Consider the following 18,593-nt stretch of genomic DNA (forward strand, 5'->3'; position numbering starts at 1 on the left):
TTGCACCTCAATTAGATGCTTTTGGTAGCCATCAACAAGCTTCTGGCTCATGTCTGTGAAGGTTCTCAGTCATCCAGGTCATCGTAGTCAAAGGAGTTTGCAAAGAAAAGCGTCTGGACTTCTTTCAGTTGCTTGAAGACGTTTCACCTCTCATCCGAGAAGCTTCTTCAGTTCTAAGGTCAAATGGCCGAGAGTCCCAGATTTAAACACCCCACACCACATCAAGAACTCCACCGACTTCACCGACAAAGTCCAGAAACTTACCCTGGATCCAGATGAAACCATGGTGTCCTTTGATGTAGTCTCTCTCTTCACTTGCATACCCACCATGGAAGCAGTGGAGACTGTCAGAAAACGACTACAAGAAGACAGCTCCTTGGAAGACAGGACCAACTTCACACCCGATCAGATTTGCACACTGTTAGACCTCTGCCTCACCACAACATACTTCAAATACAACGAAGGCTTCTACAGACAAAAACATGGTTGTGCCATGGGCTCCCCCGTGTCACCTATTGTAGCCAACCTTTACATGGAGGAAGTGGAAAGAAAGGCTCTTGGCTCTTTTAAAGGGAGAGTACCCAGCCACTGGTACAGATATGTAGACGACACCTGGGTCAAAATCAAGACACAAGAAGTGGAATCCTTCACTGCGCACATTAACGCCGTGGATAAAAACATCAAGTTCACCAGGGAAGACACAAAGGATAACTGTTTGCCTTTCCTGGACTGCGCTGTGCACATTGAAGAGAATGGCAACCTCAACATTGAAGTTTACCGGAAGCCCACACACACGGACCAGTACCTCCTCTTTGACTCCCATCACCCTCTGGAACACAAACTTGGAGTAATTAGGACCCTACACCACCGGGCAGAACATGTTCCCTCTAAGCCTGAAGGGAAAAAGAAGGAACACACACATGTAAAGGAAGCACTCAAAACATGCGGTTATCCGAACTGGTCGTTCATAAAGTCAGCAAAGATGCACAGAAAAGAAGATCAGACACCAGCGAGGGAGGATAAGAAAGACAGACGCAACAACGTCATCCCCTATGTAGCCAGTGTATCAGAGAAACTCAGGAGAGTTTTCTCCAAGCACGACATCCCAGTGTACTTCAGACCCAGCAACACACTCAGACAGAAACTGGTTCACCCGAAAGACAAAACTCCAAAACACAGACTTAACAACGTGGTGTATGCTGTACAGTGCAGCGAGGAATGCCCAGACCTCTACATTGGCGAGACCAAACAGCCACTTCACAAGCGCATGGCACAACATAGAAGAGCCACCTCCACAGGACAAGACTCAGCAGTCCATCTGCATCTTAAGGATAAAGGTCACTCTTTCGAGGATGCCAATGTTCACATTTTGGACAGAGAGGACAGATGGTTTGAAAGAGGAGTGAAAGAGGCCATCTATGTCCACTGTGAGCGACCATCTTTGAACAGAGGCGGTGGTTTACGACACCAACTGTCTGCCATCTAGAATCCAGTTTTGAGTTCCCTCCCCAGACGCCTTTACGCCCACTCACATCCTGGGCCATCTGACCTCAGGAATTCACATGACAAGGTGGGGCCAGGTTTCACAATGAGCTCACCCGAAACCCTGGCTGATTAGGTCCCACACCCGCTTTCACACCTTGGTGCATGTGATTAGAGGATCACCAGGGGGTCCTTTGTCCCTCCTTGGGGGGATACTCCCACTGGGTTTAAATCTGGGACCCTCGGCCATTTGACCTTAGAACTGAAGAAGCTTCTCGGATGAGAGGTGAAACGTCTTCAAGCAACTTAAAGAAGTCCAGACGCTTTTCTTTGCAAACTCCTTTAAGCTTCTGGCTCGATATTTCACCACTCTTCTTGTCACAATTGGTAGAGTTCATTTAAATAGCTCACAAATTTTCAATAGGACTGAGGTTGTAACTTTGGGAAGGCCATCCCTGAAGCTTTATGTTATCCTGCTTTATCCATTCCAAAACCAGTTTTGATGTGTGTTTGGGGTCATCGTCCTGTTGGACAGCCAACTTTCTACCATCTAGATGTTAATTTGAGGAGAAGTTGAAGAGTTTCGAGGTAGTTCTCCTTCTTCAATATTCCAAACACAAACAGGCCCAGAGCATGATGCTGCTACCTATGCTAGCAGTTTTCAGATCTTGCCACAGATTCTCGATTGGATTTAGATCTGGACTTTGACTGGGCCATTCTAACACATGGATATGTTTTGTTTTAAACCATTCCATTGTTGCCCTGGCTTTATGTTTAGGGTCGTTGTCCTGCTGGAAGGTGAACCTCCGCCCCAGTCTCAAGTCTTTTGCAGACTCCAAGAGGTTTTCTTCCAAGTTTGCCCTGTATTTGGCTCCATCCATCTTCCCATCAACTCTGACCAGCTTCCCTGTCCCTGCTGAAGAGAAGCACCCCCAGAGCATGATGCTGCCACCACCATATTTGACAGTGGGGATGGTGTGTTCAGAGTGATGTGCAGTGTTAGTTTTCCGCCACACATAGCGTTTTGCATTTAGGCCAAAAAGTTCCATTTTGGTCTCATCTGACCAGATCACCTTCTTCCACATGTTTGCTGTGTCCCCCACATGGCTTGTGGCAAACTGCAAACGGGACTTCTTATGGTTTTCTGTTAACAATGGCTTTCTTCTTGCCACTCTTCCATAAAGGCCAACTTTGTGCAGTGCACGACTAATAGTTGTCCTATGGACAGATTCCCCCACCTGAGCTGTAGATCTCTGCAGCTCGTCCAGAGTCACCATGGGCCTCTTGGCTGCATTTCTGATCAGCGCTCTCCTTGTTCAGCCTGTGAGTTTAGGTGGACGGCCTTGTCTTGGTAGGTTTACAGTTGTGCCATACTCCTTTCATTTCTGAATGATCGCTTGAACAGTGCTCCGTGGGATGTTCAAGGCTTGGGAAATCTTTTTGTAGCCTAAGTCTGCTTTAAATTTCTCAATAACTTTATCCCTGACCTGTCTGGTGTGTTCTTTGGACTTCATGGTGTTGCTGCTCCCAATATTCTCTTAGACAACCTCTGAGGCTGTCACAGGGCAGTTGTGGAGCTGTTTTGCAAAGAAGAATGGGCAAGAATTTCAGTCTCTAGATGTGCAAAGCTGGTAGAGACATACCCTAAAAGACTGGCAGCTGTAATTGCAGCAAAAGGTGGTTCTACAAAGTATTGACTCAGGGGGCTGAATAATTACGCACACCCCACTTTTCACTTATTTATTTGTAAAAAATGTTTGGAATCATGTATGATTTTCGTTCTACTTCTCACGTGTACACCACTTTGTATTGGTCTTTCACGGTGAATTCCAATAAAATTGATTCATGTTTGTGGCTGTAATGTGACGAAATGTGGAAAAGTTCAAGGGGGCCGAATACTTTTGCAAGCCACTGTATTTTGGAGCAGGGGCTTCTTTCTTGGTCCACACCCCCTCAATCCACAGCAATGTAAAATTCACCTACAATTCATTGATTATTTTGGAAAATATAAACTACCAGTTATAGCCAATCATGATCACTAATGAGAAGGAAAACCTTAAACACCACTTATTAAAAATGACGAAAGTTTATGTATATTTATGACCCTGTATGGATTAGAGAAAATCCAAAATTAACTTGTAGAAACATGTACCACCCTGAAAAAAAGATGTGAAGGGATTTTTTTTTTCTCTCACTTGTATTTTTCTAGTTTTAGTTTCCTGTGCAGGTGGAGATGTGGACTGGAACTGTCTCTATGGTCACTGCTGGCGGCCTTCACACCTGTGCTGCATTTGCTAATTATCTAAAGTACTTAGTGCCTGCAGAGGCTGCTGAACTTCACCTGATCATTTTGCCTCCTGAAGTGAATATGGCTTCTCATGAAAACCCATGTTACAAGTTCCCAACATTCCTTAAAACAGGCTCACTAAATAAGGCATCTCCTTTCTTTCATTCTCTGACAATGTTCGCATTCTGACCTGGGTCTGGAATAACCTTGCTTCTCCTCTCTCACAGATACAGCCTTCATGCTGCCCAAAGGTTCTCCAAGTTAATTCACTCAATGTACAATAAACAGTTAAAAGAAATCATTAAAAGCCTAGAATTACTGTGATATTCATGCCCGCGAGTGTATGTAAACCTCTGACCACAACTGTATTTACACCACATACAGTGAAAGTTTATTAATTGTGAACCACATCCAGGACCAAATGGGTTGTCGGCCCATGCTGGACACCTCGGTGACACCTCCTGTTCTAACATTCGGCTTCCCCATCACAGAAGGAAATGCATTTGGAAGTAACTTCTTGGTGAGTATTGCATCAATGATGTGTCCTAGATTCAAGTCCTAAGGGATGGTGATCATGGAGCTTTCAAACCTGAACAGAGGAGAGTCGGAGCAGATTTAAGGATCTAAAAGGGTATGTGAGTGTTTTGGACTGTGTAAGAGCACTCCAGGAAGAAAAATTCAACCTGACACACACACACACACACACACACACACACACACACACACACACACACACACACACACACACACACACACACACACACACACACACACACACACGCAACTCAAGTCCTGACTTAATATAACAGATGCATGCACCCACCCAGCCAGTCACCCTCCTCTCTGATGAGAATGTGAAAGTTAAGAGAGCTGTTCTACTTCCTTGATGTGATTTCATCACTGCAGCTTGCTGTGTGAGAAATGTTGGCTAACATTTATTTTTTAACCATTTTTTGAAAAAATCATGTTTCTATTAAATAATTCTTCAGGACACGAACTCGCAGGATACGGGAATATAACGGGGGTGGTCTGATCCCTCAGCCCAAGGATCAGACCACCTTTACACTGAAGACCGCAAGTATTACTACTCCTCTGCTTATCCGCTGGAATATATAATCAATAACAACCAGGTAGATGTGTAGGTGTACAGTTATAAGAACTGGGCTAAAAAAAATATACACCATGAACCTCATGTCTTCCTTCCTTGTAGGTCCTCTGTTTCTGTGAAAGACGACAATGGGAGCTTCATCGGCAGCCTCAGCATGTCCTTGTGCCGGGTGCCAACCTACGCCTCTCATACACTATACAGTTCTACCTGAGATAAACTGTAACTTTGGGAGATTAATGGCTTGCAGCAGTTCTTTTAATCTTCTCTTCCTTTTCGAGGGCATAAATTACACCACGCCACTTGTCATACCACCTGTGGGCATGGAACTAAAAACAAATGTGTACGTGCAGGTGGCTGCATCCACCATGACATTGCTGTAAGAACCTTACAGGAACTCTGCAGCCTCTCTTTGTCTGGTTTAGACTTGTGTTTATAAAACCTAGAACTTAATTTACTGAAGTACTGCACTTCAGCTGTGAAATGCTTTACTTAAGTTATTCAGTTTTATTCTACTTTATACAACTTCTACATTTCACAGGGGAAGACTGCATTGTTTACTCTCGCCATTGCATTTAGCTCACTTTTGTATTTTCAGAGTAATATTTTACTACTAGGGCAGCTGTAATTCAATATAAAGTGCATAGAATAAAGCCTAGTATGAATGTGTGCATGAATATGGCTTGTGAGCGAAGAAAAGCTTTGAGTGGTAATAAGACCATAAAAGCATAACATTATTATTACACTATTATTATGTTAGACTGAAGCGGATGGTGCGATTCCTTATAAAAGCCATTGTGTGGCTGGAGGAGCCCATTATAACTGAAACGTTTTCTCTCTAAACTGCTTCACTTGGATTCATTTAAGTAACCGTTTGAGAGCCAAACATATTTTAGAGGTAAAGTAAGAAGTATTTCAGACGGTTCAGACGGTGCATAAGAAGTATAAGAGGTAAAACAAATATATGCAGTGACTTGTTGGAGGGAGAGTGTCCCTCATGATGGCAGCAAGCAGTCAAAACTACTAAATTGTGCAAATTTCATTTTGATAGATCAGTAAATGTACTGATCTATGATTGTCAGTGCTGGGGTTGCTACTCAAAAAAAGAAAAAATAGCATTATATATTACTCGTTACTTTTTTCAAAGTCTATGCTGTACATTAATTACACACCGGAGAAACTAAATTATTACTCTAACTGTTACATTACTTTCACTCTACTCTGTAAAAGTAATGTAATGGAGTAATGTGAATGATGGTAATTATCTGAAGTGCATTGTGTGATAATAACAAATTAATAATATAAACCTATAGGCTACAGTTACACACACCAACCCTGCTGATGATCATCAGGTGCAGCTGCTGTGTTGGGGTCACCATTTACTCAGCTTTAACATCATTCTGGGTTCTTGGCTAGCTTTTTGTTAGCATGCTGTCTGTGGAGATGCTCAGTGAGAGCTGAAGGTGTGTTAGCCATGTTATGCAGCTTGTGTGTTGCCATCACACTTTTATCCCTTCGTGCAGTAAAAATAAAAGTGATATCCAAATCTCCACTCCTCAAAAGCTGGAGATCACTCACCATTTTCCTCCACTAGGGAAACAAAGTGAAATCAGCTGATTGTAGCGGAAGCACAGAGAAAGAAAATACATTTGTTTGATTTTTTTCTCTTTCTGTCTGTGGTGCACAATTAACTGAATAACTGAGTCTTTGTAACTTTCAGCCGTATTGTAACTGTAATGTAATTACTGAATTTAGTGCCGTACTCTAGAACGATAGGAGTTTTCTCTGCACCTTTAGTGGGATTTGGAATACCAAAATTTTTGTTACTTTGTTGTAGAGTATTTTCACATTTTTTGCATTTTTGCATCTTAATACTTCATCCAGCTCAGGAGTTAAAATGTTGCTGCCATGATTTCATAACTAAAGTAAACTAATAATAACTAATAATGAACAACAGCTCACAAGGGATCGCAAAATTACAATTAGCGGAAATGATTCATGCCTTAAATGAAAAAAAAAAAAAGACTTTAAGTTTACATGACTTGAGAGGTACTTTCAGCTGCTCCCTTATTTCCCAAGGGTTCAGTACTGCAGATGGATCCACATATTTGATTTGGCACACATTTTATACCGGATGCCCTTCCTGATACAAGCATCCCATTTATCTGGGCTGGGAACAAGCAGTGGGAGTACACGATCTTCTAAGGCTAGGGTTGTGTTTCCTTCCAGTCTTAAACTGCGATCCTTCATGTATAAGGTTGTGTTGTGTTGCTCACTACACTCAAAATGTACTCTACTTATTATTCTCTTCCTGCAAACACATCAGGAGACCTGATTATAAATATGTCTTTGACATAAACACGCAGAAAAATATATTAGCTATAATGGCAACAGGGCAAAATACCACAGTAATTTGAATACAACTGCAAAACATCATTTGAAGGTTTGTTTTGTTCTTTGCAGATCCAGCAAATGAAAAAAAAAATATCTGAGTGGTTCAAATCCAGTTACGTGCTAAAATTGCCCAACGCAAGTTAGCCAATCAATTTTTCAGTTTTCATTTTAATGTATGTTAATTCACTCAAAACATACCTCAGCAGGAACCTCTGCTTCTATCCTGCAGTCATTCAGGATTTACTAAGACTTTGACTTCATGTCTTTTAATTGTGCAGTTATCTTTAAGCCTTATTTAGCTGTTTTTTTTTTTTTTAGCAGAAGCGAAAGGCAAGACTGAAGGATTATTTATATCTTTCATTTACAGTAAGCATTCAATTTCAGTTTTAGTATAGCCTGTATATAAAACAGGGATGTAGCCGCTGTGGAACTCATTGGTGTGTGAAACTGAGTGGATAATTCTTGGATAAATCTTGGTGTTTTGATAGTGGACAAGAAATCATTGTTTGGTACGGACTTGTCAATCTGTCATGTAACGAGTGTGTGGCAGGCAGAGAGTGGACAGAATGTAAAACTCATAGCCAGCTTTAAAAAAAGACAACAAAAGGCAAAATATAAAACCTAAGCGGGACGGGAACGGACAGACAGACTACAAGCACCATGAGAGAGAACAGAGGCAGACACAGGGGGGTGATTGAAGAGGAGACACATGGGAACACAGCTGAACTGAATCATAACTAATGAGACAGGGGAAGCAAAAATAAAACAGGAAATAACACACACACACACACACTGAGGCTACGTCCACACATACATGGGTATTTTTGAAAACGGAGATTTTCTGTTTTCGTTTTAAAAAATAATCCCGTCCACACGTAAACGCAGAAATGAAGGAAAACGCTGCTAGGAACATGCCAAAGCAACAGGTGGCGATATATTCCTAACGGTGTAGAAATGTTGGCCAATCAGAAGTCTAGAAGCCTCCTTAGGAAATAGTAAACAAAGATGGGGCATAGAAGCAGAACCGAGTCGTATGTGTGGAGGGACTGTGTGTGTATATGTAAGCATTTAAACACTGCAGAGAGTACAATTAACAGTAACAGTATTGTAGAAATTCATTTCACCGAAACAATAACGTGGCGCACAGTGTGACGTCAAAAAGGCGCACACCTTTGACGCTGTGTTTTCTCCGTTTTTCTCGTCCACACCTAAATGCAAAAACGGAGTTTTCGAAAATATCCACCCTGGCAGGCGTTTTTAGAAATCTCCGTTTTCAGTGACTGAAAACGCCGTTTACGTGTGGACGAAAGGTGCAAACGCATAGAAAAATCTGCGTTTTCAAAAATACCCGGGTACGTGTGGACGTAGCCTGAGACTCATACATGTGAACCTGACACTGGGACTGGGGATAAAAAGACATGGAGACATGAGAGACTTTCCTGGAATTCAGTCATGGATCTAACATAAGAAAATATGCATAAAAATGCTTTTTTATTCGCCATACTGTCACAGTTAGTAATTGACAGCAAGATCAGACATGAGAGTAACAGCTTCAGTTTCAGTAACAGCTGCTAACAGCAACAAAAACAGCATCACTAAGCAACAGCTCAGGAATCAAAAGCTCAGGATATCACCTCAGTATCACTGTCACTAGTCAGAAATGAGCTTTGTTGACTCATCAACCCCACACTGGACTCCTTTGATAAAGTTTTGCAGCTTTCCCAACAGTAAATTTACTCTGCTCAGGGAAGCAGTGGACTAACAGCCTACTACAGATAACTGTGAAGTGTTCGAGTTTTTTTCAAGTGTTGACATTATTCAAACACCTTAACATATAGTGTGTGAAAAAATGTATACTTTACATTCAGTTTTGGCAGTGGCATAAAGTTTGTTTTACATGTGCTTTTGATTCTTCAGTCTTTATTTGTTGCTTTTACACATTTTTACAATGCGGTAAATAATAGACATGAAGATAGGTTTTAACATCTTTTATTTGCAAATAAAAAACAAACAAACTTTGTTTCAGCCGTGATGCCATTCCCAAAACTTTTAGCCACACTATAGAAGAAACTTGCTGGCTGTCCACGACCATTATATAATGGCTCTGAAAGGTCAAACGCACTCCAACACCAGCAAGTACAAAAATGCACAAAAGCACAATGGAAGTTGAATAAAATACAACAGAAAAAGAGAGAAAAGCTGCAGAGGTGGCAAGCTAACAGTAAATGGCTCATAGCAATCTGCAGTATTATGTGAATCACGCACTTAAAACACACACTTAAATGCAACGCATTGCTTCTTAAAGGTGTCTCAGCCCTTTGCGTGTTTTGGTTTCGTTGTGTTTTTTGTGCTTTTGTAGCATTTTTCTGTTTGCTGGTGTTTTCTTATGTTGGGGTGCACCGTACCATCATGGACTACACAGGGTTATGGCATAGCCTACAGAGGAGTCTTCATCGCCTCTGTTGCCTCCAACTAACTATAATTTATTTATTTTATAGAATAAGACCTGAAACTACAGATTGAGACCGTGAACTCTTTAGCAGAGTCTTTATGAGTATTGAAGTGAGTGTTCTTCTCCACAGTCACCTTCTTTTTGTATCCAGAGGAATCTCCCCCTGCTGGTTAGCAGATTTATTGGCCTCACCTGTTAGATCCAGAATATACGTTTACATTTTTAATGCAATCTGTGGATGTTGGCAAAGCATTCTGAAGAAGGTGAATAAGTTGTTTGAAAAAAAGAGTCTCCAATCACATGACTGTCTGAGGATCCCACCTGTAACCTTCTTTCTCCACAGGTATCTTTTTCTTCTTCTTCTTTGGTACAACGCCTCCATCTCTCCACCTGAAAACATCCTGTGGAACTGGCTCCCTTTTTGTAACTTGAATTTCTTTCATTCCTCTAAGATTCGATAATGAGCTGTGTTTCTGAGTCCAGCAGCTACTTAAAAATTTACACATGCCTTCAGGTTTTTTCTTCCTCCTGTGTAATAAGCAAAGCACAGCTACCTAAACCCTAAGGGAGCTGTAGTCTTAATTTTATCTCCCTCCCATTCATTAATACAGTGCCTGTATCTACCTGTGTTAGGTGTAATTGGGGCACTTGCGAGCTTCACCTTTTATTGAAAGGTGCTCCATTGATGAGCTGACTACCACGCTGGAGAATGGAGATAGCCAGAAGGCTCGCTTCTACTTCCCAGTGTTCCGCTTCATTGAGCAACAGAATGAGACCATCTCCACCTGCTATCTGCACTGCATCACCCGACTCTGTGATTGCAGCTCCTGCAGCACCTTCAAGGTAGGAGGGTAGCGTATGAATTTCAAGCAGAAATCTCCAATTCAGGCCAGATCCCCAGCTCATGTCTCCACATATGGTCTGATCCACAGCAATGCCAGAGGAAGAGGAGGAGCATGAGGAGCACAGGGACCACAGTGGTCCAGGAGGGCATCGCTGAGCCGTCTGTGCTCACAGTGGCTATAAGAACCGTATGTTTGTCTTTCTTTTTCTGCAGATTTCAGACGGTGCATCTAAAAGCGATCCTCAAATACGCCACAGAGACATGAATAACATTCGGGTGGTAGAGCTCTATATCATTAAAGGCTTAGTTTGACGTTTTGAGAAATGCTGTTCACCTCCTTGCTCAAAGTTTAATGAGAAGACATACTATGCTCACCCATTTTTTATGTTGAACTGAGCTAACGATCTGCACATACACTGTGACTGTACAAGTTTAACACTGGTACCGATACTCTGATCCACCTCCAGCACTGAGCTGGATGCCTGTTGAGGGGCCTAAATGGAAAAAAAATAACAATGACTATAAAACAAAACACAGAAAATCATTCACAGAATTCATTATCAGCAAAGGAGAACAGATAAAAGGTTATAAAACCTATGATAAGAACGAATAGTCTGACTCCTACCTTCAATCAGTGCTTCGCTTTTGGCAAATGTGTAGTTTGAAACGTGGCAAAAAAAGAAAGAAAAAAAGAAGAAGCTCATTACACCTTTATGATATTTCTTCTGGTTTCCCTTTTCTCCTGTAATTTAATTTTTCTTTCCAATATTTTGATAATTATAATATTGTGTCTCTCATAATGAAATATTGATGTTTCCCATCTTTCTTGCAGCCATTCTCTCCAAAGAAGAGGCTAAGTGTGTTATGTATTAACTCGACACCGATGAGAGCAGCTATTCACAAAGTTTTTTACTAATTAGATTCCTCCAGAAATGAAAGGACTTTCTTATCTGCAGCGAGTCATATCGTCGTCTCTTGTCTGCTGAAATAAAAGCGCCCCATAATGGTGTCCCTCTCATTTGTGCACAGCGCTGTCTGGTGGACGGTCTGATGGAAAGGGCGTATCTTTTGCCCTGGGAATGGTCGCTGCTCTACTCACTGTGGCACAGCTGGCAGCCATTTTGATGGTGGCATCTTTTTTTTATTGAAAATTGAAGCGGCTGAGCTAGCAGCAGCACATAATATTGATGAACAGAGGTCAGTGTAGGGTAAACGACATGATGAGTTTGACAGGGTGACATTCACATGCGAGTGGAGGTGTGTAATGTATATATGTAAGACTTAATCAAAGTGATTGATTGGAGCACTCGCTCACTCCTTCAGAGTATTTCGAGCTATGAAAGGTGAAGTCTGAGTAATTGTCAAAAGACAGAAAGAAGCCCAGCTGTCATCATTTTTGTGAAACATACTTGTTTAAGAAAGAGGGTGGAGTAATGAATGCAATATTTTTTGGTTCATCACTGAGTTTTAGCAGCACTGTTACTTGAATTCAACAAACCTTTCTTTTTTTCCAGAGGCTTTAAGTTAAGCTACCCAGCTGCTACTAAACTGGTCATTAACACAAATGTCTAATCATCCAATCACATGGCAGCAACTTATGCAGACATCATCAATATGACCTGCTGAATTTCAAAGCTAGCAACAGAAGGAGGAAGAAAGGTGAGCGATTTTGAATGTGGCATGGATGTTGGCACCAGACGGATTGATCTAAATATTTCATAAACTGAGTAGAATGGTGCTTCAAACTGATAGGAAGGCAACAGTAACTCAAACAGCTCGTTATAATCAAGATGTGCAAAAGAGCATCTCTGAATACATAACATGTCAAACCTTGCAGCAGATGGGCTGCAGCAGCAGAAGACCACACCTCGTGGCACTCCTGTTAGCTGAGAACAGGAAACTGAGGCTACAATTCACATGGGGGTCAGTAAAACTGGACAGCAGAAGACTGAAAACATGTTTCCAAGTCTGATTGGTTTTATTTCCGCTGTGACATTCAGATGGCAGGATCAGAATTTGGCCTACAGATCATAAAAACTTGGATTCGTCCTGCCTCGCTTCAATGCCTGAGGCTGCTGGTGGTGTAATGATGTGGGGGATATTTTCTTGGCACACTCTGGAACTCTTAGTACCAACTGAGCATCTTTAAACGCCATCCCTTCATGATCACAGTGTGCCCGTCTTCTGGTGGCTGCTTTCTGCTCCCTGCAGGATAATGTGCCATCTCACAGAGCTCAAATCATGTCAAACTGGTTTCTTGAACATGACACTGAGTTCACTGTACTCAAATGGCTAGTCCCAATCCGGTAGAGCAACTTCGGGACATGGTGGAACTGGAGATTTGCATCGTGAATATGTTGCCGACACATCTGCACCAACTGTGCGATGCTATCATGTAAATATGGACCAAAATATCTGAGGAATGTTTCCAGTACTTTATTGAATCTATGAGATAAAGAATTAAGGCAGGTCTGAAAGCAAAAGTGGGTCCAACCCAGTACTGGCAAGGTGTACAGCGAGTATATCTTCAGTACACAGACATTTCTTGGCAACAAAGTGAATAAACATATTTTTCCATAATGCGAGAGGGTCCCTCTAATGTTTATCTGGCATTGCAAAAAACCAGAAAAGACATCTATAAGTTTCTATAAGCATTTAATTTGCCTTACTGTCAACATGCAAATAATCTTTGATTAAAACACTCGGCTTCTTGTTTATTTGGCGAGCAGTTCATAAATAAAAGTCTACATCTGTGCATGACTCTGGAACACGGATGACGCGCAGTGAACTGCACATGATGTATTTCTAATAATCCTCGAATTCCGAACCTGCGTGTGATGGTTTTACACTCAGCATAGATTCGCTCACGCAAGCCAGCTCTGATGCATTGCTAAATAAGTACAATGTTACATTCCAGACTACAAGGGATAATTAAATGATAAAAGTATCACACAAAAGAGAACAAGTGGGCATATATGGTTATTTATCAGCTGCTTTGTTTGGTGTATTCCTGAAAAAAACATCACGGGAATACATTTAGTTATACTTGCAATACAGTATCTTCAGAAGGTGATTTGTTACTGATGTCAGTCAATTTTCCATGCATGGATTATTACTATTAAAGCTCACAGAGTTATCGGAGGCATACGATAGAAGTGCTGTGTTAGACTGCATCTTACAGTCTGCATGAAACAATTCCTGACATACAAGAAGGCTTTGGATGTCTTCAGTTCAAGGAAATGAAAAGGATTAATGCATTAAACTGAGTAAAACTGGCACACATACTTCTATGCTGTTTTATAACTGGAGGCATGTGGATCGTACACAAGAAACGAATACCAGTATTTGAAATTTATGCTTTCAGGAATTTCCTTCGGTCTAACGTTTGATGTGCACAGAAGATAAAAGAAAGTTTGTTTTGAGGTTTGCAGGGTGATGCTTTTGTAATGGTCCTCCACTAGAGGGTGTCTAATCACCATTTTTTTTTCTAATCTTTTTTTTAAGGCTCTGCTGTTTACTTGTCAACAGTGCCATTAATTAATACATTTTGAGCACAGGAATATCCAGGATAGAGGATTTAGATAGGATTAGCTTTCTTAGATCCCCACAATCTTAACCTTTTGCAGCAGCTCTTAAAAATAAATTATTTTGGCTTTCAGAAACCCAGAGAAATCTACAGGCTCCCTGTTTTTCTGGCCATGATAGGCGAGATCGATTTCTGAAAAGTGAAACATCTTCCCCTGTACACCGTAAAAAGAACAAGCAAAGCAATCAGCTGACTTGACAAACGATCTAATTAGGAGTTGCAGTATTGTTAAGTAGGCCATGACAAACTTCACGACAAGACGACCCACTTTGAAGCATGAGGGGGATAAATCAGCTGAGCTGGAAGGCAGTGCTCCATTACCACTGCAGTAACTGTATGTTCAGGATAAATCTCCCATTTATGAGTTCCCTGTAATTTAATTAAACCAACAGGGATAAACGTGTGCTCTGTTGCTCTCTAATGGTGTGGACATTAACCTTTGAATCCAGCTGCTTTGCCCTCTAAAATGTTAATAGCCGCGGGGGATGAGCAGCAGCTAGAAATCTGTATTGCACTTCCATATGTTGCTCATGACAATGCACATTTTAATCACCTTTTATTTAAAGTCATGTTGCAGTGCATCTCTAAAGGGAGTGTTTTTTGTTGTTGTCTCCCGTTCTTTTTGCTAGTTTTGTTTTTTTTTAATCTGTCTGCTGTGTCTGAGGATTTGGGCTCTTTATTATAGACCTTAGCGTTTTGGCCGGTTTTGTCCTCAGCTGAAAGAATAATTGTCCTGTCATTTCCATTCTAATTAATATGCATATGAGTCTGTCTGTAGGCTATACATTAGGCTTAGCAGACAGCGCAATCATAAAAAATTGATGGACCAGCTGCAATTTAGGACGAGAAGACTCGTGCAACATGAAGACTGCTGGAATATGATGACTTTGAATAAACAGTGTCAGAGTCTTGCTAATGGGCTGACGTGATGCGTTAATGTGCTAACAGAAAATAAAACTGGATTTCTTTTCTTTTCAAGGCAGAAGAAATATAAAATACTTCACCAAGATAACACCGGACTGCTGAGGAGGCGAAATCAAACTGGAAGGTCCAGCTGTTCCATTAACCTTTTGTAATGAAGCAGAAGAGATGTGAAACTTGGAGAAATGTGATGTCGAACGTTGAGAGGAAGAAGAACCGTGAGCGAACAGGACAGCAATCCTTTAGCAGTAAATCCTCCGTGTCTTTATATGAATTTTTCAACACCTGAAGAAATACAGTAATTGGGTTTCTTGCTGAGAACTTGATGAACTATTACTCGCATACCTGAACTAACAGCTGAGCTGGGGTTCCTCAGCGTAACAAAATCCACCTATCAGCTTCTCTAATTATACCTTTATGTCTTAATTTGGTTGTGTCATTAAAAATAGTCTTGCACACAATCTCTTGTAAAAACTTAATGGATTTTGTTACCTTTTGTTATCTTTGGAGCCACGCTAATCCCCATTTTCACCAGTCTTTGTGCTCGGCTTAAAGCTAAGCTAACTCCCCAGGCTTCAGCTTAGTAGAAGCTAACAGACAAATGTAACAGTGGTGTCAGTTTAACTGTTTGCACATTTTAGTGGGGTGGTCAACTGGCCTTAAAGGAAGACTTTATATGCAATCCCATTTTCCAAGATCCCACTGATAATTTGAAAACGGCACTAATGATGAAGGTAGCATGTTAACAGCCATAGCTGTAGGAAGATGTTTCAGGTAGTTGGTGCTATGGGGATGACACTATTTGTTATGGTGCAGGCAGGGTTGGGGTGGTTTGTCTCTTTCTAAAGTTTATCTCTGAAAGTCTCAGGTGGAGGGCTACCTTCCTAGGCTGCCTGCTCCAGGCGATCTCATCAAGCTCTTGACATTTAGAGGTCAGAAGGCACTGTCGTTCTCCACCTGTTCCATAAACCAGTTCACCTGGATTCCTACCATCCTGAGAAATTTTGCAATCATCACAGGCCAGTCTTGCCTCAACCGGTCAACTGTTCTGAGTACGTGCAAAGTAAAGCGCTCACCTGTACTCCATCTGCCTGTTTGCTCTCCACCTTCCTGCCAGCTAGCCGTTTGCACCTCCAGGGACTCCATTCAAGAATAAGGCAAGTACACAGAGTTCACAAATATTGCAAGATGTTCAGGTAGTCTTAACCTCATTCTCTGGCAGTGCTCCTGGTTGCGTTCCCGCTAAAAAAGTAGTCTTCTCGAGCCGGTGACCTGCTTTCCATAAACACTCCTGTTTCTCAGTAAACTTAGTAAAACTGCTGTCAGTGTGTTGAGTCTGATTCCTGAGTCCAATTTGAGCTCTCTCTCAGCACTCTCAGCACCCATATAAATAAGAGCTCTATAAGTTATTTATGCTGTGAAATGTACATTGGCTATACATGCTTTCCTTTATGACTGTGGTCAAACACTTTGATAGTAAAATAAAAATATTGGTCTTTGAAAACAATCATCTAACAAAACATTCAAATAGACACTTTGCACAGGAAGCCGATAACCATCCACACCTTTACTGTCGTAGCTGACAGCGAAGACAGCTCAGCACCTCAGTCTTTAGAATAACACACCCAAACATTGTTATTTCAAGGCAAAACTGGTGATGTGCCGATAACAAGCATGCCACAAAAAACATTCATCACTAGCTCTGCTCTAGCAGTTGTGAAATCCAGATTTTTTTAAATATCTAGAAGACGAGAGAAGGATTTGTGTACTCACAATCAAAGTGAGGACATTGTATCAGTGATAATAATTAAGTATGAGGTAATGGTTATTTAAGCTGACTGTATGATGTCAGAGGCTGAAAAACTGGCATTACTCTAGTGCTGATACTCCAAAAATGCTCTTTTACTTTTTCACTCTTATGGAACTTTTCATTATGTTGGGCATATCAATGAACATTAGCTCAGTGCTGCTGTTATGATGATACTGATGTTCTGCTGGATTTGGGTGCTTTTCATGTATTCACTGAGAAGTTTTTACTGCCATTTACTTGTTAGGCCTGTTTACAATGACTCCAGTGACTACACTGTAGTCAAAGCATGACTAACCTCAGCAAACATTCAAACCAAACATTGTTTTAACAAATTTCTACCAACATGACCAACTATCAAGTTCTTATTCCAGAGAACAAATTAATTTCTCCAGTTGCATTCTTAAGATTATTGCACAATCATATTTTTTTTGTATACAGCCAGTCTTATCACTACGCATTAGAAATTAGCTTCTTACTAAAGACAGACCTAGCCAGCATATGTCCCTGTTTCACAGGCCTAGAGACCAGTCAGCGATCCCCTGTCAACCTCTGGTTGATAAAACTGGTTGGCAAGTGGTTGCTGGAGGTTGGTGGCAATTTCTAGGCGACGTTGTTTGCAAAGAGGTATATGGTGCTGCTCTGACAACTTCCTTGCAATAGTTTTGAGGTGATAGCAACTTGCTGCTGGAAAATGTTGATTTGTCAGCAAGCAACCAAGTACTCACTGAGTGGCAGTAAAAGTTTGTGATGCAAACCAGAAATAGAGAATATTCACCTTCAAAGTAAAAGTTGTACCTTTTGGAGTGTGTGTAAGCCACAACTTTTACTTTGAAACTAAATATTTTCAAAATATACCATTACCATGTCATGCTGCACTTTTTTAGGTTTCACTGCTACCTGGCTAGTAGTTAGCAAATGTTTGCAGACAAGTTGGCATCTTCCATAGGCTTCAGTCAGACCACAGCAATCTGCTAGCACCAGACCAATAACAACAAGGTTTTTGGTGCAGCACCTTCTTTGTATCTAGTTTTATTAAGTGAATGCCAGAAATCTCCACCAGCCACTGAATGCTCTCTGTTTGGAGTTTGTGTGACACTATACTGTTTTACTGCCAGTCAGGGAGTAGTTGGCAACTATTTGCAGACAGGTCAGTGTGTTCCATGCAAAGCATGGACGATTACAGCCACAGACCAAAGAAATCACAAGAAGAGTGTTAGTGAAGCACCCCTACATCTATCCAACCAATTTCATCTAGCAACCATAAGTGTCCTCCAGCATCCAACTGTTTGGGGAATACACATTTTTCCACAGCTAACTGTGGTTTCTAGCAAGTTGCTAACTTGTTACTAGGCCTCGGTGAATTAAATAAGTCATTTAAAAGCTTTCAGAGTCAGATTTCTCTGCTTCTTCTTCTATTATGTCTCATTTTGACAGCAGCTTCACATTTGATGAACAAATATATGCTGCTGTCATAGCTAGTTTCTCCCAGGTGAGGTCCCTTGCAAAGGCCCTTTCTCTCTTTTTCTTTTCAGTCCTTTATTTCATCCAAGCTTGACTATTGCATTAGGGTTTTTTTTTTTTTAGAAACAGCAAGGCTGTGCTTTCTTGTCTGCAACTTGTCTCCTGACAGGCACACAGAGGCCAGCCCATACAACCCTTGTTTTAGCTTCTTTGCACCGGCTCCTGATAAGTTTTAGAATCAATTTTAAGAA

General features: G+C 41.2%; 1 pseudogene; it reads left to right on the plus strand.

Moving 5' to 3' along the window:
* The first annotated feature begins 4,136 nt into the window (after nt 1-4,136).
* LOC120443511 lies at nt 4,137-11,557 on the plus strand (annotated as a pseudogene).
* The last annotated feature ends 7,036 nt before the right edge of the window (nt 11,558-18,593 follow it).

Source organism: Oreochromis aureus, linkage group 14, assembly GCF_013358895.1.
Source record: "Oreochromis aureus strain Israel breed Guangdong linkage group 14, ZZ_aureus, whole genome shotgun sequence".
Lineage (NCBI taxonomy): Eukaryota > Metazoa > Chordata > Actinopteri > Cichliformes > Cichlidae > Oreochromis > Oreochromis aureus.